This window comes from Crinia signifera, chromosome 6 (assembly GCF_055691185.1).
Source record: "Crinia signifera chromosome 6, ASM5569118v1, whole genome shotgun sequence".
NCBI classification, from domain to species: Eukaryota; Metazoa; Chordata; class Amphibia; order Anura; family Myobatrachidae; genus Crinia; species Crinia signifera.
The window spans coordinates 200,924,474-200,949,035 of record NC_139222.1 but is presented as its reverse complement, the minus strand read 5'-3'; the positions used below and the strand labels follow the sequence as shown (position 1 = coordinate 200,949,035).

Sequence of the window (24,562 nt, the reverse complement as noted above, 5' to 3'; positions counted from 1 at the left end):
GAATAAGGCCCTTGGTGTGGTAGTTTTGTTTGAATGTGAGTGCATGTTCGTAAATGTGTAGGTTTAGTGAGGTATAGTGGAGAATAACTGGGTTAAGAGGGCAGTCATTTGCCACATAAAACCTTGTCAGCAGGAGTGCAGAGTGTAGGAGTGGAAGTGTAGGCCTCTGAGGTAGCACAGTGATGCGGGCAGCCCACACTGCAGTCCTAGGTTTCAAATGTATTATAACTAAAACAAATGGTCACACCAAATTTGGGAGTGTAGCTCATCTGGATAAGACAGTATATTACAAGGACTGACTGATTTTTCTTTTTGTATAAGACACTAAAATTGACCTAGCGCAGATATAACTTTAAGTTTTAAAGGAAAATGCCACAGTGTAATGAAGTTACTTTTTCTTTAATCTTATCGTTTCCTTGTTTATCTTATAAATGAAGGGCAGAAAGTTTAGCTTGAAAGTTGTAGCCAGCTCTTATCTATAATGATAGAAAGTGTACTTGGTTTATGGAAACTTTTACTAAAATATGCAGAGATATTTGTTTTTGGATTAATGGCTCGTAAGAGAAAAAAACACTCTTAGATAATTGAAGTACCTGAGTCTCTCAAACTAATTTGAGGAATTGTTTCTAAATTTAAAAAAAAATAGCCAAAATTGTGCAACGAAGATTTGTTCAAATCACAATACAATAGCCAATCTGTGATGTTGCAAATGTGTGATATATTTAGACACACGATGCAAATCACAGATAGGACAAAATCAGGCGCGCAAAAACCCGCGGTTAGTGACACTCTCTATATTCCACAGGGGAATAAATTAAATTAAAATTTATAACAATATTGCTGCTCCTAAGAGTGATTCTGTATCACTCAAGTTTAAAGCACAGGTATTTCTTGATAAGAAAAGGAGCGCAATTGTCATAAAAATCAATAAATTTATTAATACAGTAATAAAATATAAAAAAACTATACATTTCTGAATATAAATAGAAGGTGGTCACAATGACATCTGTGGGACACTTATGCAAATTCATACATTATTAATTCCAACAGTAGTTACATCCATAAATTGCAATACTATCAATATGCACATATATGGGGATTGGAATTTCCGATTACGTAGGAGTAGGCTCAGATTTATAAAAGCATGGATATACAGAGTCCCTGTATAATAATAAGCAGCCAGCAGTACCAGGTGGTTGATGTTATTATCAGTACTTCAAAATAAATGGGAGTTGATGTTGATGTCAACACTCCATGTCGACAGAAATTTTATCCAGGTTAATGTCACGGCACTGTGGCCAAATAATTGCTGGAGTAGAATATGTGCTCACCAATTGTTGAAACCCTATGTCTCTGGAGGGAATTTCCAATCTCCAGGGGTTATAGGGGACCACACTGCGGCAGTTTTTCAGGTTCTTACCCCACTGTCGAGCTCCAGGACCTGAAGCGTCCACACACCTTGTGAGCGCTGTTTGTGGAGGGGTGTCTGAAGAAATTGCACAGGTGCAAGGACCGCTTCCAATCAGCTTCCAGATGGCAGCACCGCTGCCGCTTGTACACACTCGAGCTGGGAGCAGAGAAATAGCCACACAAATACGGCGTCACCCTGGGTGGCAGGTGAACTGGCTGTAACTTTATCCAACGTATGCGCAAAGTGTCCCACAATCGTCAAATGGATCACCAGGGGTCTTGATGCGTTTCTCCGGTATAAACCAGTTTCCTCAGAACTTATATATGTGCATATTGATAGTATTGCAATTTATGGATGTAACTACTGTTGGAATTAATAATGTATTAATTTGCATAAGTGTGATCACCTTCTATTTCTATTCAGAAATTTATAGTTTTTTTTATATTTTATTACTGTATTAATAAATGTATTGATTTTTAGGACAATTGCGCTCCTTCTCTTATCAAGAAATACCTGTGATTTGTTCAAATCAGTTCAAAGATATTCTGATCAATTGTATAATATTCTGCCATAATTAATTGTGAATGACCAACCATGAACAGGTTACCTCAATAATCAAATGTGGACGACACTTGAATATTGTTCACAATTTGTTTTAAAATAGAAACAGATATTTTTTATTCATTAAAATGTTTTTTTCTAAAAATGTTTTAAAAGAAACTAAAAACAAAATTTTTAATCTTTAGCGCACACCTCAAATATAATCAATGAAAAAGTAACCTCACGTGTGAATGGTGAATGTAATCTGTGAAGGGCAAATGTGAACGGTGACTGATAAACCCAAAATGCAAATAGCAAATGTCTGCATCAAATTTCTCATAGGCCATATCAGAGTGTATGGGGTAAATGTAAAAGGGTCTGAATTAAAGAGCTGGACTTCTGCCGAGGATGCCTGTATTTTTAAACCAGGTTGGTTCTGCTTTCTAATTGATTGCTGCTTTAAAAATGCGGACATTACACCTATATCTGCATTGTCCTGTAAACATGTATGGGCAGAGCCGGATTAACAATAGGCCTGATGGAGCTATAGCTCCAGGCCCACTCTCCAAATAGGTCCATTTTGTAGCTGAGGGTCAGGGCTTTCCAACAAGACCAGCCCCGCGTCGCTAGCCCCCATGGAACCGGAGATACCGCCATGCAAACCTGGAACGTTTTCCCCATAGGATAACATGGGACCCGCTAATTCTGACCTCCACTCGGTTCCAACAGCTGCCAGTTCCCCCTCCGGCATTACAGAAACTCGAGGTTGATCTCAGTCGAACCCAAATCGCTGGGCCTTCAATCTCATACCTGGTCCATATGGGTTCATTAATTCTAGAGATATTGCAGGTAAAACAATTTTTTTTTCATTTCTGAAATGTAATTTCATGGCTGTTCATGTTGTTTGAGGACAGATTTCTCTGGAACCAAAAGGCCCAGTTTCACGGGACCAAAATCATTCGAAGGCTACATGTAAATGGGTCAGTTGGTTCCGAAGATATAGCTGGTTGTTTAAAGGGGGGCGGGGGTGGTTTTCTCTCCCCCTCACACCAGAACAGGCAGGTGTAAAAGGGGCCAGTCCGAGAATGTCCCTGCATGATCCTGGGACCATATTCCCTGCATTTTCTGGAATAAAAGGGGTATTATTTCAAATAGCCGGGACATGCAGTGCTCTGAATACAGCCGGGCAGCCCCCTGCTCTCTGCCCGGCTGTTAATGGCTGTCATTTCTGCCCGGCGGCGACTGTCCCCCCCGTTACTGGCAATGAACATGAAACACCTGGCAATGAACATGTAGGTAAGAAACACTTATGTAGCATAATTTTTAATAGGCATTATGGTGTTTGGCATAATACGTAATGGAGATTATGGTGTGAGGCTTAACATGTAATGGGCATTATGGTGTAAATCTTTAATGTGCGCAGGGCCGGCGCTAGCCACTCAGCAAAGCCTGCAAAGCAGGTAGGCGCCGACCCTGAGAGGCGCACTTCACCACGCTGCCACTGTTGCTGCCTCAGCCGGCTCCTGTCAAAACATATGACAGGTAGCGGCGCTGACAGCAGGCTGAGAGTACCGCGCGTATTGCCAGAATGGGAGTGAAGGTTCCCAGCAGGCCGTTTGTACGTCCAAATGCCCCAGGCAGCCCCGCCCCCATTAGTGCATTACACTTCCTGAATGGCGGGCAGGTCAGCAATAACCGTCAGTGCTCCTGAGTCCCGCGCAGACAGGCACACAGCACTAATCTTTCGGCGCAGCTGCAGCAGCCATCGACAGCTTTCTGTGTGGGAGTGAAGCGATGGAGGAAGGTCCCGATGCAGAATCCTGGGAGCAGAACTTTGTAAGGTTTTGGAGGACAGGGTGAGTGCTGGAGCTGAGATTCTCCTGCCGCAGGTGCCAAGAGTAGGTGCATCCAGCACAGGGAACCCCCCCCCCCCCCCCATTTAAAAGTCAGTACTATGGGCCTGATTCAGAACCAATCACAAATATCCAAAAATCTATATTTTCGGTCATCTGCACATCATATGGGTACGCCAGCGAATACTGAAACTGCGATCGTCTGGCAATCCCAGTTTAAGTTCTGATAGGAGGCAGTGATGCAGTGTTGTACTGGATCAATGCTAGAATCTCCCTCTCCCCCATCCAGCCTGCACCTCTCTTCATCTTGTAGTATGCTCCATCCAACCTATCACCTTCCTGTAAGAGATACTTAAAGGAATGCCTGCTGCCTTGTCATTACCCCATGCTTCATTCACTGCCTCACCAGGTGATGGGAGTGTAGGTGAGGCTTATGTGTCATTGTGGTGAGGCTTATGTGTTACTATGGTCATTATGTGTAAGGGTCACTACTGCGGGCATGATGTCACTGTGTAAGGGTCACTACTGCGGGCATGATGTGTAAGGGTCACTACTGCGGGCATGATGTGTAAGGGTCACTACTGCGGGCATGATGTGTAAGGGTCACTACTGCGGGCATGATGTGTAAGGGTCACTACTACGGGCATGATGTGTAAGGGTCACTACTGCGGGCATGATGTGTAAGGGTCACTACTGCGGGCATGATGTGTAAGGGTCATTACTGCCGGCATGATGTGTAAGCGACATTATTGTGGGCCTAGAGGTGTAAAAGTCACTACTATTTAGGGCATTATATATCGGGAACACTACTACTCTGCAAAGTGTATAAGGAGCTCTACTGTGTGACGTAATGTTTATCAGGGGTACTACTTTCTAACAATACTGTGCTCTGCTGTGTGTCGTAACATGAATAATGGATACACGCATTGTAAAAACACACCCATTTTGTGGTGCGTGTGTGGTCTCTTTTATAAGGTATGGGAGGGTGGGCGCAAATGTATAGTTTGCAGGGGGGCGCCGAACACCCTAGCACCGGCCCTGAATGTGCGCCTTTGGTGCGCAATGCCCCTATTTATGAAGCATATTGTGCATTATTGCTCAATCTGTTTGGTATAGTGCAGGCGTGTCCAAACTATGCCCCCCCAGCTGTGAAACTACAAGTCCCGTCATGCATTGCCACAGTTTTGCAATTAGGGAATGCTAAAACTATGTCAAGGCATGCTGGGACGTGTAGTTTCACAACAGCTGGAGGGCCACTGTTTGGACATGCCTGGTATAGTGTGTATTTTGGCTCAATCCATGTGGCAAAATGTGAATTTTGCATTAATCTGTGGGCATAACGTGAATTTTGTAATAGAGGCAAGTATTTTAGGACATTGGTGTCCTGGGGGTGCACCTTTGGAGTGCACCCGCCAATATATCTCCCTACATTTTTCCTATGCCAGCCCCCTGCCTTTTTCAGGCATATATAATTAGTTGAATGTATGGTACTTATGTATTATCTGGGCTCCCATGTTAAATGCACCCCATTTTTTCATACCCCTACTATCCAACTACGCATGGAGTTTTATATAGTGTGGCGAGCGCAGCGAGCCACAGTGCCCGAAGCGTGGCGGGCCCAGGCCCATTTAGACCTTAATCTGGCTCTGTGTATGGGCCTGAAATTGAATTAAATTTAAAAGCGATTTTACATTTGTGTACATCTCTAATTATACTGGACACTGCTAACCAGAAAATCTGGTTCTTGATTTTTGTCAATGTTCCTTTATATGGGGTAAATTTACAAACATGGGAGTTCTATTGAGGATGGGATGTTGCTATGAGCAACTAATCAGATTCTATCTATTATCTTCTAGGAGGTGCTAAATAATCAAGTAGATTCTGATTGGTTGCTATGGGCAACATCCCATCTGCAATAGAGCTCCCATCTTAGTGGCTTAACCGCTATGTGTTACACCTGCAACATAAAATAGTTCTCAATGAACGTTGCCCAATGGGACACTTTTATTTTTCAGATAAGGACTGACCCTTCAAATAATGCTAAGTAAATAGCACATACATAATGGTGTTATCACTCATTTGATTTAACTAGCCCCCAGAATCAATTAAAACTTTATATTCAGTTGTCCAGCTGAAAACACAGCAGAGTACCTGCAACAATTGTTCAAAAGTTGTGTAAACTTACGATAACATAGAGAAGTGACTTGACCATGTTAGTAAGTTACTGTACCCTACTCATAGACAATATAATGTAATCATTACATTTATTATATAAAACTACATCCATTATTTGTCACTATATACATTCACTGGGAATCTTATCTTATACAAAAAAATAACGAACTAAAAAGAAAAGACAGCAATAATCTGGATATTATGACCATAATGCTAATAAATTAAACAGTACCAGCTGGAGGGTCAGTATGCAATAAGCCAATCAGAAGCTGCTGACAATGTTATTATTATTATTGCTATTATTATAATCTATCTTTACATCAGGCATACAGTATATCACATGCAAAAGATAGGTCTCCAAAGAAGCTTATTTGGGGATGAATCCAAATGTCATTGTTTCAAATCAAATGCATGCTATAGTTATGTGAACGCATACTTATTGAACTGTACTGTATATATTTTAATCTTGCCCAGTGCCCACCACCTTTAAGGCTCTCCAAGTGTAAGGGTCCATGGGTCTAACATTCTGACAACAAGAATATATATTGTGGCAGAGCCAGCATTCCCCCACATGAAAGAAATGTGGAGGATCCAGACCAGGTTTTGGTAGCAGCAGCAGAATCCCAGGCGTGCAATCAGCAGCACCTGGGATTTCCTGATATAAGGGTTTCCAGGGCAGAGTCATCTTGCTCTCGATTGTGGAATATCTACCCAAGTGATAGGCCAGGGGTGTTATAGCATAGGGACCATTGGAGCCTTTCAATAGTCTGCTATGCTGATAGAGCCTGTATGCTACTGCCTGTAACACTGACTGCATGTGGATTGAACCTGCTATGCTGTAACCTGCTGTTGAGACTAAACAACAAAGTCGTCATCTGAAACCCTGTGTTTGTGACCCTTGTCTCACACACACACACACACACACACACATATATAATGGATGTAGAGTGCGTTACCACCACCTTAATGGATGATTGTTTTAATGTAAACGCAACTTTGTATATAAAAATGTATTAAAACATATTCAATTCAATATGCATCAGACACAATGACCGCTGTTCAATATGATCAGGATGGAAACAGACCCAATGCGTTTCATCATAAAAATGACTTTATCATGGGTAGTAGTTCCAAAACCTTTATCAGCAGGGCTTGGGGAATAGCCTTTATTGGCACATCGACATTCAAATTATGTCAGAGTAATGAAAAATGGGAAAAACGTCTGTGTTTGGGAAGTCCACTTTTGAAAAGTACACCATAGGCTGAATGGTTTCTCAGTCTCCAGTGTCTGAATGGACGGGACCCCTACTCCCTTTTGTCCCTGTCCTGGGGACGAAAGGGATTAGGGGTCCCGTGTATTTTGGAAACCAGCACCCGGCTCAAATGGCCAGCGGTGTCATGCCACAGCCAGGGGACACTTTTTATATAAGGTTCCCTGGCCAAAGCCTAAGCACCATGGCTGGTCAGCCCAGGCCGGGTCCCTGGGGGAGTACTATTATGAACCCTGGGACTGTCGCTAGTGCCCCTTTGCTGTGAACGTAAGGCTGATAGCACATAGGTGTAAAAATTAGATATTGGGGCAGCCTGCCACTGCTTCTTTTACACCAGCTGAAATAACTGTGTTTTTGCAAATACTGTAACTCTTATGTGGCCTCCCTGTCACTTACCACTCTCCATTTCAATCTGTCTCTCATGTGCCCTCTTTCCTTCATGTATGCCACCATCTCCTTCCCACTGCATACAACAGAACCGCACCTTTGGCATTAGGACTGCTGCCGCCAAAACAGTTACGAAACATTTAGTCTGCCCTCAGCCCACATGCTTGCATACACACTTCTGGTGACCATACTGGGATTTCTCACAGCAGTGTATGGCCAATCAATCCCGGCCGAGTCGGAGGTTGGATGTGCAACAGGTCCATCTAATGCACATGGGACCACGCAGTGGATAATATAATTTAACAATTTGCTTAGTGTGTATGGGGCTTTACACATTAGGGTTATTATTTTAAGTTGGTAACCAATAAACTAACCTGTAATTTTTTTGGGATTATAGGAGGAAACTGGGGAAACCCAACACATGCATGGGGTGAATATACAAACCCTACACAGTTAGAGCCAGTGCTGTGAGCTAACAATGCAGTGGAGAAGGATTATTAAACTTGCATTTGTTCCTGAATACTTATAATTTTTTGGTATGTTATGCCTCTTTTCAGTGCACTGGCACATAATTAACAGCACATCCTTAAATATAGGCTGCTCCCCCTGTATAATAATACTAGAACACTTTAACAGGACACCACAGGCTGCTGCGCCTGTATAATAACAGGACATTACAGGTTGCTCCCCTGTATAAAAACAGAACACCACAGGCTGCTCCACCTGTATAATAACAGGACACCACAAGCTACTCCCCCTGTATAATAACAGGATGCCACAGGCTGCTCCCCTTGTATAATAACAGGACACCTCAGGCTGCTCCCCCTGTATAATAACCAAACATCACAGGCTACTCCCCCTGTATAATAGCAGGACACCACAGGCTGCTCCCCCTGTATAATAACAGGACAACACAGGCTGCTGCCCCTGTATAATAACAGGACACCACAGGCTGCTCCTCCTGTATAATAACAGGACACCTCAGGCTGCTCCCCCTTTATAATAACAGGACACCACAGGCTGCTCCCCTTGTATAATAACAGGACACCTCAGGCTGCTCCCCCTCTATATTAACAGGTCACCACAGGCTGCTCCACCTGTAATAACAAAACATCACAGGCTACTTCCCCTGTATAATAATAGGACACCACAGGCTGCTCTCCCTGCATAATAACAGGATGCCACTGGCTGCTCCCCTTGTAATGCCAGGACACCATAGGCTGCTCCCCCTGTACAGATGCTATTTCCTGATCTTGATGCTGGACACAGGCTGCAGCACTAGCGGGAGATAAGTGGAACGCAGCGCCCAGAAGTAGGGTGTGATTGACACAGGCTGCTATTTGGTGTCTGGCCCCTTGCTACCCTTGTACAGGTGTCCGACTCCTGACATGTGCAGGAGGCCTGTGGCCATGTTCATATAGACCAGTCCAGCACTGGCAACTGTAGTCGAGACCACCGACACTCAGAGCGGGGGAAGCCAGCCTGCCACTGCCTCTTTTACACCAGCTGAAATAACTGTGTTTTTGCATGGGAGCACGCAAAACCTGGAATTGCAGGCAGCGGAAAGGCTCCCAGTTGAAATATCCCGGGTCGAAAACGGGAAGTGAGCGGTCATGAAACTGATTCAACTCGGCTCGCAGTGCAGTGTAAACGGGTAACTCATGTCGATGGGACACGTTCACTGCAATGAAATAGGTGCTGGGAGATTATCTCCTCTACCAGCACCGGCACAGGACCTGCCTCTGCTGACGTCACCTGTCCGGCATTATGCCAGGTAGGGGCATGGGTGTAGAATGGTCATAAGCCAGGTCACATTTGGGTTAATGCCGGATATAAAATCCCAGGTGCAACCTGGCTATTTGGTGTAAAAGTGATATTAGTTTGCAGTTATTGTGTCTGAAAGATATTTTGTGTGCCGGAATTATATTGAATTATGAAGATTTTTACTTTTTGTTTTTAAACAACTGTGATATCTATCTATCTATCTATCTATCATGCACCTCATTGTCCTAGTAGTCACTGATTGCAAACTGTGTGTGCAAAGCTATATTATACACTGTTGAGAGATCAAATGATTTCACTGTATTTGGAGTCACCAAACAAGACAGTGATTTAGCAGCAAAGTCCCCTGTCAGCTGAAGTGGAGCAGGGAGAGGGGGGGGGGGGGGGGGGGGGGGGGGGTAAGGCTCTGTTAATTAACTGCTTGAAGTTAAACCTGGGCTGGTGAATTCAGCTCATTTTTCATGCTTGCCTGCCTGCCAATGAGTGAGAGTGCCGAGGACTCGGAGAGGTGTGTATGTGTGGGGGCTGGGGGGCTGGGGGACTGGTATTTTTAGTGAGGGTTTTATTGAGTGGATCCCTGTGGCTTGGCTCCACACTGAAATATTGTCCTAGTCTCAATGACATATACACAGAGCAGGCACTAAGATTCTGGCGCCAGCCCTAGAGAATGGCCAGGACTTGGGGGATACCAGTGGAGGCAGAGAAGTGAAAACGTCTAATTACAAATAGCTCCCAGGCTCAGCTTGCTGGATGGCAAACACTGTCCTGTTTACTAGGGCAGAGAGATTTCTCGCCCACGTGTGAAAGCTGCTGCGGTGGGAGACGTCCTATCTCCAGGCATCACTGGCTGCTATATCTTCTAGGTGTCTGTGGCTTTGCGTGGAATTAGCAGAATGTAAAATGTGGATCCATTGTGGAAACGTTTATTCATGGGATTTGTTCTGTTTCTGTTCATGTTCCTTGAAACTTGAAATCAAAAGGAAAAGGAAGATACATATTCTATCATCTTATAGGAATGTGTCTACTGTAACTGGAATGTTAATAGTTAACTGCCAATGAATAAGTTACATTTTACTCATCAGTAGTAAAATGAATTGCTGGGAATTGTTGTTCAGTCGGAATGTTGACAGTTATAATGTGTACACAATGCAGAAATATAGATCTCATGAAAGTCAATGCCTGGAAATTGAAGATCTGGACAGAATGTCGACAAATGAAGTATCAACACTGAAAATGTTGAGGGTACGGTTACCATCATCAGACTGTGTCAGTATCCTGTGTTGACATTTCATTGTTGCTGACATGGTGAATAAAGCCATTTTTATTGCAGTTATGGTAAATGTTGATCCAATATACTGAACATTGAGCTACATATGTGGTTTCTTTAGTATAGGTGAGCTATCAGCTCAATTAATTCATGTAACCGATTTTTATAACAGATAAGTCACTGAGCCCACAATAATTTCTAGAAAAGTGATTGCAGAAGTGTAGTCATTACTAACCTCTTCAAAGCAGCAGTCTAAGGGGTGGTGCACTAACATCTGCCACCCCACATCGCCCTCTGCCGCATTCTTAATAATTGCATTTGCAATTACTAACACAAAGGACAGCCTTTGTGTTAGGCGCTGTCCTTTGCGATGTGGCTCCGGTGCTGGACTTCCAGTTCTGAGACCCAGGAGTCCCTCTGAACATGCACAGTGATGCGGAGGGAAACCATAGTTTCTTTCGCCTTTTGTTAGTGATACCCCCCTCCGTGGTACCCCAGCGTGAGGGCTTTAGTGCATTTGAAAATGCTGTAAAACCCCGAAAATACGCAGCGTCCATTTTTCAGGTCATCTGCACATGCAGAGTGGAGTCTGAGTGCTGTAGTGCTCAGAATCCAAAGAGCAGTGCAGGTTCACACATGTGCGGCATACTTACTTACCTGACCCTCTCCATTAACCTGGTAATGTGTGATTGCCATCACCTGTGGTGAAACGCCTTTCTTATCAATTACCTAGCTCCCCACAGGTGATGGCAATCATACATTACCAGGGAAGTCCAGGAACAGAGCATTTTCTCCCTCATGGAGAGGTTCAGGTAGGCAAGTATGATGTGCAGTAGGGTCAGACCCTACTGCTCCCAGCGCCGCTCCCAGCAGAGAGGAGGGGGCTGCATGTGTGCCTCCTCCTTTCTTAAGACATCCCTGGAATTAATTGTATAAAAACTGACCACAATGTGGCTGTCATCAGGAGAATTCCCTCTCCCCATCTCCATAATTAAAACTTTTCAGAACAGTTTCAGGAACCCAGTTCCTGATGATTGGAAACAAGCAAATGGAGAGGAATGTATCAAAAGGCACTGTCTAAGCTGCTGCTCTGAGGTGTTGTGGAAACCCTCATATGGTATAAACACAAAGGGCAGGATGTACTAAAGGGAAAATGTGGTTAAACGGGGGTTTTACCGCATTTTCCTATGTACCATTAGCCATCCGCCCCCTCTCCGCCTGGCAGGGTATCGCCACCCTCTGCCTATGGGCTTCTATCGCCGCCTGCCGTCTGCGTGCCCCCCCCCCCTCCCGTCCTCTATCGATCTCCTCCTCCCCAGCAGGTGTCACAGCAGGGAGGACATCCGGCAGCAGGGGGGAGGAGGAGACACAGAGGGACACTGACAGCCGCCGGGATGTGACGGAGACCCCCGCACACCACATTACAGGTATCGCGGGGGTCTCCGTCACCGCAACCCGATGCTAGCCGCATATGTTAGTACATATGCGGTAGCATCGCTGCGGCTGGCAGGCGAAGGGCGGCGATGTATATTAATACATCCCGCCCAAAAAGAGAAAAGGAAGGGTGAGTAGTGCTTGGTTTCATGAAAGTATTAATATACACAATGGGTTATAAAAATAAATTTAATATAAACAGTTCCTGATGATGTTATATTTAATAATAGGCTCAGGAACTGCGTTCCTGCTGGTTGCTGCTAAGGTAGGATTAAATCACTGGCAAGTGCAGCATAGTTACTATTACTGTATACAGTGTATGTTGAAATTACTGCACCGATAAAAACAAACACAAAAAATGTATACAAGGTGTCTTCACAATAAACAGCCTGATATAGGACACCAAAAGCATTCTCCTCCATCTTCATGTGCAATAGAGTATGCATTTTGATGCAAACTTAAGGATCATGGTAAATGCCTCTGCCTATGGGATATGGTCATTAGGTCGACATGCGGGAAGGTTGACATGACTGAAGGTCGTCATGGGTTAGGTCGACAGGGTCATTAGGTCAACATGGGGATGGTCGACAGTCAAAAAGTCGACATGGGATTTTCACTCTTTTTTTTGCCGACATGCTCTATTTCATGCCCTACCATCCACTAGAACGTGGTGGGAGAATAAAATATGGGGAAATAAAATACTGCGCTGAGCGTAGCGAGGCACCATTACCCGAATCGAGGGGATGCGGTGCAACATTTCAGTGTCTATGTTGACAGTGTCGACATTCGGGCGAAAAAAAATAGAAAAACCCCATGTCGACCTTTTTACTGTTGACCTTCCCCATGTCGACCTAATAGCCCTGTCGACCTAACCCATGTCGACCTTCCTGCATGTCGACCTAGTGGTATCGACCTAATGCTTGTTGACCTAGTTGCTGTCTGTCCAATGATTCATACCCCTGCATATATAATTGCAGGGGATCTTTCAAGCAGTAAGACACATTTTTGAAACCCTGTATCATAAAGAAAGTGTGTTTTTCCCACTCTGTGTAAGGCTGTGTTACAAAGTAGCAATACTGTTTTTAATCTCCTCACTGTAGAGGAATAAGCATTAGACAAATTTTGGTGCTTTATCAATATCTTTTGTCTGTTGGGGTTACAATAACGCTGTGTTTAATTCAACCTATATGGTGGGCAAAAACATATATATTGATATGGTAAAATGAATATTCTAGTAACATCAGGAAAAACCACACCTGTGTCTGATGAATTTTTGAGGGTTTACCAACCATTGTACACTAGAGCAGGGGTGGCCAACCCGTCAGAGGTAAAGAGACGAAAAATATCTGTAGTCAAGCTAAAGAGCCAACAACATGCGCGCACCAAAAAGGGGCGTGGTCTATTTGGACCCCTTGGGTGGAATGCCCGGAATTTTTCCCGGCTCAGCTGCGCTGCCGCAGCGGGCTGTCCCAGATTTCCGGGCATACCACTAATCTAGAATAGGTGCGCGCCAGTGGTGCCTGCCCCCTCCGTCACCCCCACCCATGCTCCTCCGACTAGCGACCATTCAGGGACTGAAAACGGGAGCGCGCACTCGGCGATTTATCGCCGGTGCACACTCCCATCGCTGGCAATATGGTCGCTGAGCGACCATATTTCCAGCGATATTTGCTATAATCGCCACCGTGTGTACGCACCTTTAGGATTTTTTCTATTGGTCATTTTGTATATACTGCAGTGTGACGTTTAACAGTGTGTGTCATGCTATAGTTGCTGGGGCTGGATTCAGACCTTTAGAGGCCAAAATCATTTAAAATATTTTGGTGCCCCTATACAGTATATATTTTGCTCTCCAAAACCCGAAAGGAAAGTTTGGGCAGCTGAAAAGGACACCTCAGACATGACCAAGAGATAAATGATCAAGTGAGCCTTGGTGGACCAGTTACCAGATTCTAATTATGCAGTTTTGCACAATATAGTATTGTCCATGGTACTGTACATCTGGCAATGGAAAGTTTCTATGGTGTTCCCCTTCCCTTGATGACCGGAACATGTCCTTATTTTGCTTAATGGTTAATCCAACCCTAATTGTAGCCTGTGTACTGTAGGGCATACTGTACTGCAATGAGACACATCTTAGGGGCCTATTTATTAAAATTGTGATGATTAAAAACATATTGCTCCTTATCTGCTATTCACTTTGATTTTGGAACATGTCTAATGGCTTATTTATCATTACCCATAAGCCAAGACAGCTGTTCTGATGAGCTGTCCCAGTAGAGCTTAAACACATCACTTTTCTAATTACAGCAGTGAAAATTGCTGTTTCCACATGATTCCTGGGTAGGAAAGGCTTGATATAGATGTAAGTGAGGCTCAAGGCAATGCCCCAACATGTAGTTGGGCTTAGAGCTAGCCAATTATTCTTCCACTACGAACTGGTTGCAGGTATGTCCTTTTTTTGGTGTGGGTGACAATGCAAGACTGCGAGGGTGGTACAGTAGGTAATCATGTTGGAGGTGGTGCATCTTAAGTGCTCTGTTTCTTATATAAGCAAGACTACACCCTTAGCAGGACACGGCAACAGTCTTTCAAGGTGTCTTCAATTATGAATATTGGCAACATATGCCCGTAATAGCGATCTACTGGTCATTTTGAAAACAGAACATGTTAAATGTAATAGTTTACAAGTTCCGGAGGTAGGCGACTTCCGTGTGAGTCTCTTTTTATTTTTTTAAAGCAGGAATCATTTACATTGCAAAACCAAGGACTCGCGCAAAACTTGTGCACCTCTGAAACACTGAAGGTATTATATTAAACAATTGGCTGCAATCTGGTTCGTTGGCAGCAGGGCTGTGTTCGCACGGGGACTAATGTTTTTGTAGTGCACATGCGTATTTCTGCGCATGTGCATATGCTGGGTGTGTGCACCCACGACAAACAGATTGGGACGCACCCGGACAGCGGGAGGGGAGGGAGGGGTGTAGGTGGCGTGCGGCCCCATTAGCATATGGGAACACCCAGCGTTTCATGGGTGTGCGCCAGGCAACCATTCGCAAGGCGGGAATTCTCAGCCTTACGAATCAACCCGAATAGCAAATTTGTTATCATAGTATAGTAAATACATTTCTTAATGTCATAAGCTCAATTTGTTATCCATTATTTGTAATCAAGGAACAATCCCTCATTTAACTCCTAAAAGTGTTTCTCGATAAAACCCACAATGGTCCAACTACTTCTAGGTAGAAAGAATACTTCCTTCGAACAACTATTAATATGTAGGGTTAAACTGTGTTGGGGATTGGATATTCTTACACTACACTGTTTGGGTTGAGATTATATGTACTGTGTAAAGTATTACTCAGTTGGACTGTGTAGCACTAGTGTGTATTATATCTCTTTTGATAAGATTGCAATGACTGCTGGAGGTGCCTGGCTGTCTCTTATTTTTCCCTACAGATTTTTGGAAGGCAGCTGTGATAACTGCTAAATTACGGTGCACTCATGTTGTATCACATTATTGTATTTGTGTAACCCTTCTCTTCTGTCAGGAAGGTTAAATACACTCTGGCCCCCTCGCTTGTAAAGCAGATAGCTTAGGTTTAAAGTTGTGAGTGGCATTACTTTGAAGAATAATATAACTATACACTACTGAAATCCTCTGAATAGTTCCCTGCCAGACAGGCCTGTAACCCATTATTTTATTGGTCTAAAAATGTGTAAGGCCTGAATAAGTCATGTGCAGTTAACGCAATTTATGTTGTCAATAATCTTCTGCAGACAACAAACCATTGTCAGAGGAATGTACGAAGGGAAGTTTCGGCCATGATAATGCATTTTGTTTGCCAATGTTTGATGTCACTGTAAATATTTGTGTGAAAATGACTGTTGTTGTTATTATTATCCTATGTTAAGTACTGGCAATTTTCTATGCAGTACAATGAGTTGATCATGATACATTTGTTTTTGTTTTTTAGAATCCTATGAAATGGATGATAACAATGCACATACTTCTCTACCTTCCAGGACCTCTAGTGGACTCCTACATCTCAGCTCCACAGAATTCATAGGGGTATTGCAGACTCCTGGAAGCCACTGCTGGGTTCCCTACTTTATATTTTTAGTTGCAAGGGGCATGGCCAGCACAGTAAGGTGACAACCATGTTATTTGTCAGATTTTTTAACATTCCTGCCCATACATTTACCATATAGAGCTCCTTCATGTTCCTTTTGTATTGCATTAGAGTCCTCTCATTCCCTTTTTATATGTCATCTTAGCATCCACTTATATCCTTTTATATGGCATCAAGACCTCTACTTATATCCTTTATATGGCATCAGAGCACCCACTTATACCTATATTTATTGCCTCCAAGCCACCGCATACCTCTCCTCTTTATACAGTATGTCATTTGAGGTCTCCTCCAACTGCTTAATATTGCATAGGAGCACTAATAGTCAGCAGTGACTTCGGCCCATGAGCACCAACTATGTAGTGCAGAGAAGGGACAGTTAAACATATTTAAACATACATGTTATCATGTATGTAATATATATGCTGTATGGTTTCCCCAGGGATCGGAAGTGGTGTAAACTACAGGCACTATATGGTGCCCAGACTCCCATTGGCTAGTTTCCCAGGAGTCTTGGGGCGGGCTTAAGAGTGTAAAATTTAAAGTGAAAAAATAATAAAAATAAAAAAGTTAAAACGCATATGTTTTTATTTTTACATTTATCTACATATGTTTCATTTTTAATATAATTGTATTTCTATTCTTTATTTTTAGTTTGTATTCATTTTTATTTTTATTCTTTTTTCTTCTCTTTTTTTATTTTTTCCCTTCAACTTCCTGTTTTTAATGAACATCCTGAAATGACAACTTACTGTTGTCACCCCAGGTTTGCCCAGCAAGCCCTGCCAACTCCATGCTGCATCGGCACCGCAATGACACCCAGATAAGCTGACCTGCACCAATCTTCTGACCTCTGCAACAATCGCATGATGCAGGTAAATCTAGTTAACTTCAATTCCTGGTGCTGTCCTAATTGGTGGTGCTGCCTGGAGGATATAAGCAGGTCTCCCAGTACCCTCTAGTGCTTTGAACAATAGTCTGTTCCAGAGTGTATCTCTATAGCAGTGATGGCTAACCTTGACACTCCAGCTGTTGTTGAACTACACATCCCAGCATACCCTGCTACAGTTTTACTATCTGATGAGGGGCATGCTGGGATGTGTAGTTTAACAACAGCTGGATTGTCAAGGTTAGCCATCACTGCTCTAGAGTCAGCTTCCAAAGCTCCTGGCTGGTTCCAGTTCCCCATGTACCTGCATCCTGCTGTGGCTGTGATTGCTGCCAGTTCAACTTCTGGTGTATAATGTCTCCAGTTTATCTCCTGAAGTATCTACTGCTCACTCAAGGATTCCCAGCACAGGACCATCATCAATTCTTTAACCGATTTTGCCACTATCGGATTCCATAATGCCATTGGTTCCCAGACAGACTGTACCATTACCAACTCCCAGGCCAAAGTATACATCAGTACCAGCTCCCAGGCTGAAGAAACTCACCATCGGCTTCCAGGCCAGAATATACCAGCATCGGTTCCCAGACTGATACTTACCTTCTTCAGCTCCCATGCCTGAATACATCGCAATCTATTCCTAGACCAATAGTTCTCAACATCGGTTCCCAGATCGATGGTACATTATTGTTTCCTGCATTATCTACAGAGATAGGTCACAACCTGCCAGTCAGGGGCAGCAAAGCCCAAAGTTCCTTGCAGGGCTCCTCGTTGAAGACCCCGTGCCGCTGTACCTGGTATTAGTCAATACCCTGTTCCAGCTGCCCCCTTTTGTGCTACTTCCTCTCTACTATTGCATGCACTACAGATTTATTAAAGCCCTGAGTTTCCTGTTTCCAGTGCCCTCCACTGGCCCATCAAGGTCACAGCCAGGAACACAGATTATCCCAGCACTGAGTGTATCTTAGAAAAAGTGCTTTACAGTAGGAAATACGTTGAATGGGACAGTGGAACGCACAGAGTGGGAGAGATCTAAACTGGAGTAACACCACCATCACACACTATGGACTGTTGCAGAAGGAAGAGAAGGAACAGTCCCTGATAAAGGTATGCAGGAGCATATCAGGCACTGCACCTGAATTACAGCATTTGGATCCCAACCCCTCTAAGCTAACCAGTCTCATTGCCTCTCCACAAATAGTGAAAACAGACCGTTCAAAAGTTTGGGGTCACACAGACAATTTAGTGTTTTAGATGAAAACTGAATTTTATTTATCAATAAATAGAACATAAACAATTTGTATTGGCTTGATGGGCACTTCTTGCGTACCATACGGTCAAGGTGCTCCCACAACAGCTGAATGGGGTTGAGATCTGGTGACTGCGCTGGCCACTCCATTACAGACAGAATATCATCTGCCTGCTGCTTCCCTAAATAGTTCTTGCAAAATTTGGAGGTCTGCTTTGGGTCATTGTCCTGTTGGTGGAGGAAATTGGCTCCAATCAAGCACTGTCTACAGGGTATGGCATGGCTGTGCAAAAAGGAGTGATAGATTTATTGGTACTCTTTACCTAGAAGGGCGCCAGCGATTGGAATCGCGGGCGTCGGGGGTAAAAATCGCGGGCATCGCGGGTAAATCGCGGGTACATAAAAATCTGCTACCCGCGATGACCGCGATTTTCCCATAGGGAACAATGTTAAAAAGGCTGATTGATCGCGATTTTCATGTAAAATGCCTCAATGCCCGCGATTTGGCCATAGGAATCAATGTTAAATTGGCTACAGAGCCCAAATAGGCACAATTAACCCTTAAATGTCCCCCCAAATTTTTAACGCCACCCCACGATCCACGCCAACCCGAAGCGTGGCGAGCGCAGCGAGCCCGCGAGGGGCGGCGGTACGCGTCCTCCGACCTTTTCATGCCCTACTATCCACGTCGGCGTGGAGTTGAGAATAGAATAGTGTGGCGAGCGCAGCGAGCCACCGAGCCCGAAGCGTGGCGAGGGGACGCGGATACCTTCACAGGTAAACGCGTCCCCTCGCGGGCTTCACAGGTGTCCGCGTCGCCACGGACACCTGTGAAGCCCGCGAGGGGACGCGTATAACTGTGAAGGTATCCGCGTCCCCTCGCGGGGCTCGCTGCGCTCGCCACACTATTCTATTCTCAACTCCACGCCGACGTGGATAGTAGGGCATGAAAAGGTCGGAGGACGCGTACCGCCGCCCCACGCGGGCTCGCTGCGCTCGCCACGCTTCGGGTTGGCGTGGATCGTGGGGTGGCGTTAAAAATTTGGGGGGACATTTAAGGGTTAATTGTGCCTATTTGGGCTCTGTAGCCCATTTAACATTGATTCCTATGGCCAAATCGGGTCCATTGAGGCATTTAACAGTAAAATCGCGTCGGTCGGCCATTTAACATTGATTCCTATGGGAAATCGGGTGCATCGAGTCGCGGGCATCGCGGGTACATTTATGGACGGCCGCGACGCGACCGACGCGATTTCCATGTTTAACATGGGTTTCAATGGGAAATCGCGGGCATCGCGTCGGTCGCGTCGCGGCCAGACATAAATGTACCCGCGATCACCACGACGGGCGCCCTTCTAGGTAAAGAGTACCGATTTATTTATTCAAAATTCAGCTAACCCTTGATGAAGTCTTGTTAGAGATGAAAAGCGTTGGGTGATGCGGCTCAGTCACCTTGAATGTACATCGAAATACCTTCCTTGAACCTTTTTATGCATTGAAAAATGACTTTTACTAAAAACCTTCTCTATGGACTTCTGTTACGTTACGTTATTAAAAACATTCATTAGAGGTGTACTAAGTGTTAGGCGCCGTGGCCGCCTACCTGGGGTGCCCCTGAATGCTCCTTCTCCAGTACCCTCAGAAGGCTCAGGGACAAGCTCCAGCGGAGGCCATCGGCGGTCGGGTCCGGCAGCTGGGAAGTCCCGGGGGCGTTGCCTAGTCTGGCCAGCTGACTTGGCTGAGTGGAAATTGATGGGTATCCCAGCCTGTTCTGTCTCTGTTAATTAGCTTTCCTCTTGCGCCCTAATAGCCTCAGTAAACACGTTTTCTCTCATAAGGCCTGGCGGCATCGCAGTCGGAGCTGGCATAACTAGCTCCTTCGAACGCGGCTGTTAAAGATGAAGCTTAGAACTGCACGTGTTCACCGACCACGGTTAGGGGCAACAGAGTTAGGGGTCAGGTTTGGTGGTACCCCACCGAGTCCTTACACTAAGGACTAATTGAGAGTCCATAAAGGCACCATCCCACAATTGTGGGGGAGGGGGTGTCTTCACAAGTGTAAGTTTATCCCAGTTGCTGCCTGCGATAACTCCTGGAAAAACAATATAGTGCATATCTGTATAGTGCACATACTGCAATCTTGCAGACGATGCCATCAGTGGCCACATTCAGAAGTGTGCTTGTTAGCAATATTTACAAATCTTCTTGCATATTAAAAGATCAGAAGAAACGACCAGCAGGAATGCTCATCAGTATTGTGATAGAATTTACGAACTGGACGATTTAAATTATTTATTGTTCCGGTTCATCAGAATAATCCAAATGTTGTCTAATGCGTACCCAGATTAAGAAGTCTGGGGAGCATTTAGGCCCTGATTCAGGCTCAATCGGTCGGATGAATTCGGCCCAGTTTCCAATTGCGCATGCGCAATTTTGTGCATGTGCAGACCCCCTTTGCGAACGCCTTCTGGGGAGTTCCCAGCATTTTATGGGAGTCTCCATGGGAATTTAGGCAGGTTGATGCCTGCTCGGGACGGGTGGCTGACATCACATGACGTCAGTGACAGCCCCCTTTTTGGCCATCTCGGTCCTTAATGAAAGTCAGTTCAGACACAATAGCCTACACACGGGCCCCCACCTGTCCTAAAATTCCTCTGCAACTGTATATGTTGGTGTCAACCATATGTGTGGTCACTGTAAGGCAGAAGCGTTATAAGCAACCAGTGTAAAAGCCGACTGGTATATTTGTACACCTTTCATGAAAATGTGATTGCAAAAGAGTATTGGATTATCTTGTACAAATCCTGCTCAGTGTAGGTTACTGGATGTAAACAGCTTTGCACGTTCCCTCTGTATAATGCCAAGCAGACTTATACAGTCATCTCATATTTAAATTAATGTAAAAGATAGAAGCCAGGCAAACTTAAAGGTATTTCTTTGCTGTCTGCATTTGTCGCAGAGTTTGCACATAGTAAGAACTACAGTATATATTTTTTCTATTTGGTTTCTAGATGTTGAAAGTCTTGTGGTCAATCAAACAATCAGGGGCAGATTCTGAACTAAAAGTGGCCCTGAAAAATGTTGTAGAAGTAGCCTGACATGGGCAGCACCAGAGGTATAACATGCCATGTGGCCATGGCAGCATCGCTGGATGGCAGAGTGACTGTACTGCAGAGATATGAATGAATGGGGACAATGCAGTGTAATGAGTGCAGTGGGCTGTCTGTCATGTAGGGCCACATGTCAGCAAATAAAACAAGCCTCAGAGCTACGTCGGCCCTAATGAACTCTATGGCAAGTCACCCCTCATGACAATACATGCTAACCAAAGGTGTAGTCATTTAAAATATCAAAGCTAGAGTTGGTGGTATCTGGATGATAGGTTGACCTTAGTTCTGTGGAACCTATATGTTCAACCTTTTGTTAGGTTGATATCTAAAAGGTCGACAGTTACAAATGTTAACAGGTTCACATGGTTGACAAGACAGTTGTCAATAACCCTGGGTTGCCTACTTTCTGGTTGCCACCTCCGGGAGACGGCAGCCAGTTCAGTGAGGCGGGGGAGCTGGGCGACTGATGGGACGAGGGCAGGGCCGCCGGTGGTTCATCCGGAGTGGGGGGTGGTCAGCTTGATCGCGTCCTCATGGCCACCCACACACACACACACCCCACCCCCCACACGTGCAATGCTACAAACACGCGATTCGCAATCTTTGCTTCCATGGACCCCCTGCAAATAAGCTTATAAGAATTTTATTTTTAAAATTTAAAATGTATTGAAATACTTAGTCTAGACCAGCATAGGCAAATTAAACCTCTGGAAACTGCGCACATGTAGGACCCATTGTGTGCATGTGCAGAACAGGTCCTGTTATTGATTGTGATCGCATCTATGTTGTAGCAATCGAAAATTCAGGCAGGGAGTGGTATGCACCTGCGTTTTCATCGCTGAGGATCGAATATGCTAACCTGCTGCGGGCTATTTAGCCTATATGATCCAACCTGAACCAGGCCCCCTCACAGAATCCAACTGCGGAACTACTTTGGCTATTACAAACTTTAAGAACAGTGAAAAGGAAGAAAGGTGGTGCTGCTTTCTAAAAGCCAAAAGCATGTTTGATATCACGTTGAGCTATAAATTACATATCACTGAAGGTACTGCTTAAAACTTTCAATGAATTGATTAAAAGTGGGACAAGAAAAGGTTAACATTTTATGTCTCTTGTGAAAGTACTATGTCTGTAACCTGAAACTTGATGTGCTTATTACGTTAAATGCAGACTTCTCCGTTTACAATTGAATTGTGCATATTTTATGTTGTAGCCATATTTCTGTGCCAATTTGTGACAGCAGCTTTGGCAAATATAAAATTACATTTGTTGTTGGGATTTCTTCTGTTCTTTTTATTAGAGTTTTTTATACTGACGCTAAACATTTTTACAATATGTTTGTGGCCTATGAAATTTAGACCACGAGAGATCAGTTCTCAGGACCCCCCAGCTGATGTAGTTTTTGGGACGTGAAAATTAAGTTTCTATAAAATTCAAGCAAACTCAGGAGGTAATTTTAGATATAAGAAAAATACTGTGGTTGGACCTGAGTGATGCATTGTTTATGTTGCATATGATCTAAAGGCTTGTTTTATTCCAGTCATGCTTTATTAGGGTGGAAGAGGGATAGGCCATAAACTTGATCTTATCGTATGACAACATATGTTTTTAAATGGTTTCTCTGAACAAACAATGTAGCATCATGAGGAGAGTATTCCAGCCATTGGATACTTTTTCAGAAGATCTATCAGTGGATAATTTTGAGCAAATCCTCTTTTTTTATTTTTATTTACATGCCAATTTGCAGTTCACTTATGATTTTGTCAGTAAGAGAATAGCTCTAAATTCTTCTCCACAGTCAAAGCATATTCAACATCTCCAGCTGTTGATAGACACCTAGGACAAAAAAAAAATAGTTAAAAATGTATGTTCTAGCAATTACAAATTGAATATTATTATTATTATTATTATTATTATTATTATTATTTATTTATTTATGTAGGAAACGGCAACAGGAATCTCAGGTCTACATACAGTTCAGTGCACATATGTGAACATGACAATTCTGTATCAGGTATATACATGCCATTCTTTCACACTTTTGAACACTAGAATTATGGAGATTACAGTATTTATTGAATTTGCAGTTTTACATACCATTATAGCATTATCCAAATCATTATGGACACCAGATATCATAATTTCTCAAGTATTTAACTAAAGAAAGATTATAAGCACAAATTCTTACCCTTAGCTGCAGCAGCACGCTATGGATGAGTGCACAACAGTACATATAAGAAGACCCTGTGTGATCATGTGTTTCTGCCTCTATCTCCTTTCAGGGATTGCCATACGGGTTGATAATAATCATCAGCAGGGTCTCCTGAGCAGCTACAGCAAATTACTGTCCTTGCAAAGAAACACCTTAGAGACAACCCTGGCCAGGAATCTGAGAGATTATCAGTACAATGCAGGGCAGCATCAGATTTATGACTCCACGCTGCCTCCTGCAGGATGTAAGAGGGTAGGCAACTATGCTTAAAGTCTGAGGGAAGGGAACGATGCATGAAGCCTGATTCAGAATAGTATATATAAATGTTCCATACTAGGCAAAACTCTGCATATGCCCACCTCTGCATTGCACACTTTTCCGCCATCACACCTTTACTGAGCTCTGTATATTGGAGAATATAGGAACGGCCTTCCTACCTTTGTATTTGTCAGTTATTACACAGTTTGGTTTTGCCACTGTTGCTTCCCATTGTAAAAAGCAACCGAATTTGCTGTACTACATAAGAAACTGTTAATAAATAAATAAATGAGAATGCATCATTACTCTTCATTTACTAAAATATGTGCAGTAAAGTACTGCCAGTGGCAGATTGGGATGGAGATGCAGCCTGGGAATTGTATGGTAGCAGCCCTAATGGGGCGGAATTATTTGAGGGGGTGGAGAGGTCTATTGAGAGGGGTGGAACAACTATTTCTGAGTTGGACACAACTGGGGTTTTTCTTTGCACCTTTGCTGCAGTGGCATCTGTTGTGCCACTGACTGCTCTCATATACAGCACCTCCCTCTCCCCTTGACTTCTCTCAGAGAGCAACCCCCTATCAGTTTACA

General features: G+C 43.9%; 1 long non-coding RNA gene across 1 annotated transcript in view; it reads left to right on the top strand.

Annotated features, from left to right (window-relative positions):
* Positions 1-24,159, top strand: part of LOC146007191 (uncharacterized) — a 39,266-nt gene extending 15,107 nt beyond the window's left edge. Inside the window, exons 2-5 of the long non-coding RNA XR_014444272.1 lie at positions 16,098-16,272; positions 17,020-17,128; positions 23,444-23,515; positions 23,784-24,159. This is a non-coding gene — a long non-coding RNA (uncharacterized LOC146007191). The remainder of the gene's footprint in view (positions 1-16,097; positions 16,273-17,019; positions 17,129-23,443; positions 23,516-23,783) is intronic.
* The last annotated feature ends 403 nt before the right edge of the window (positions 24,160-24,562 follow it).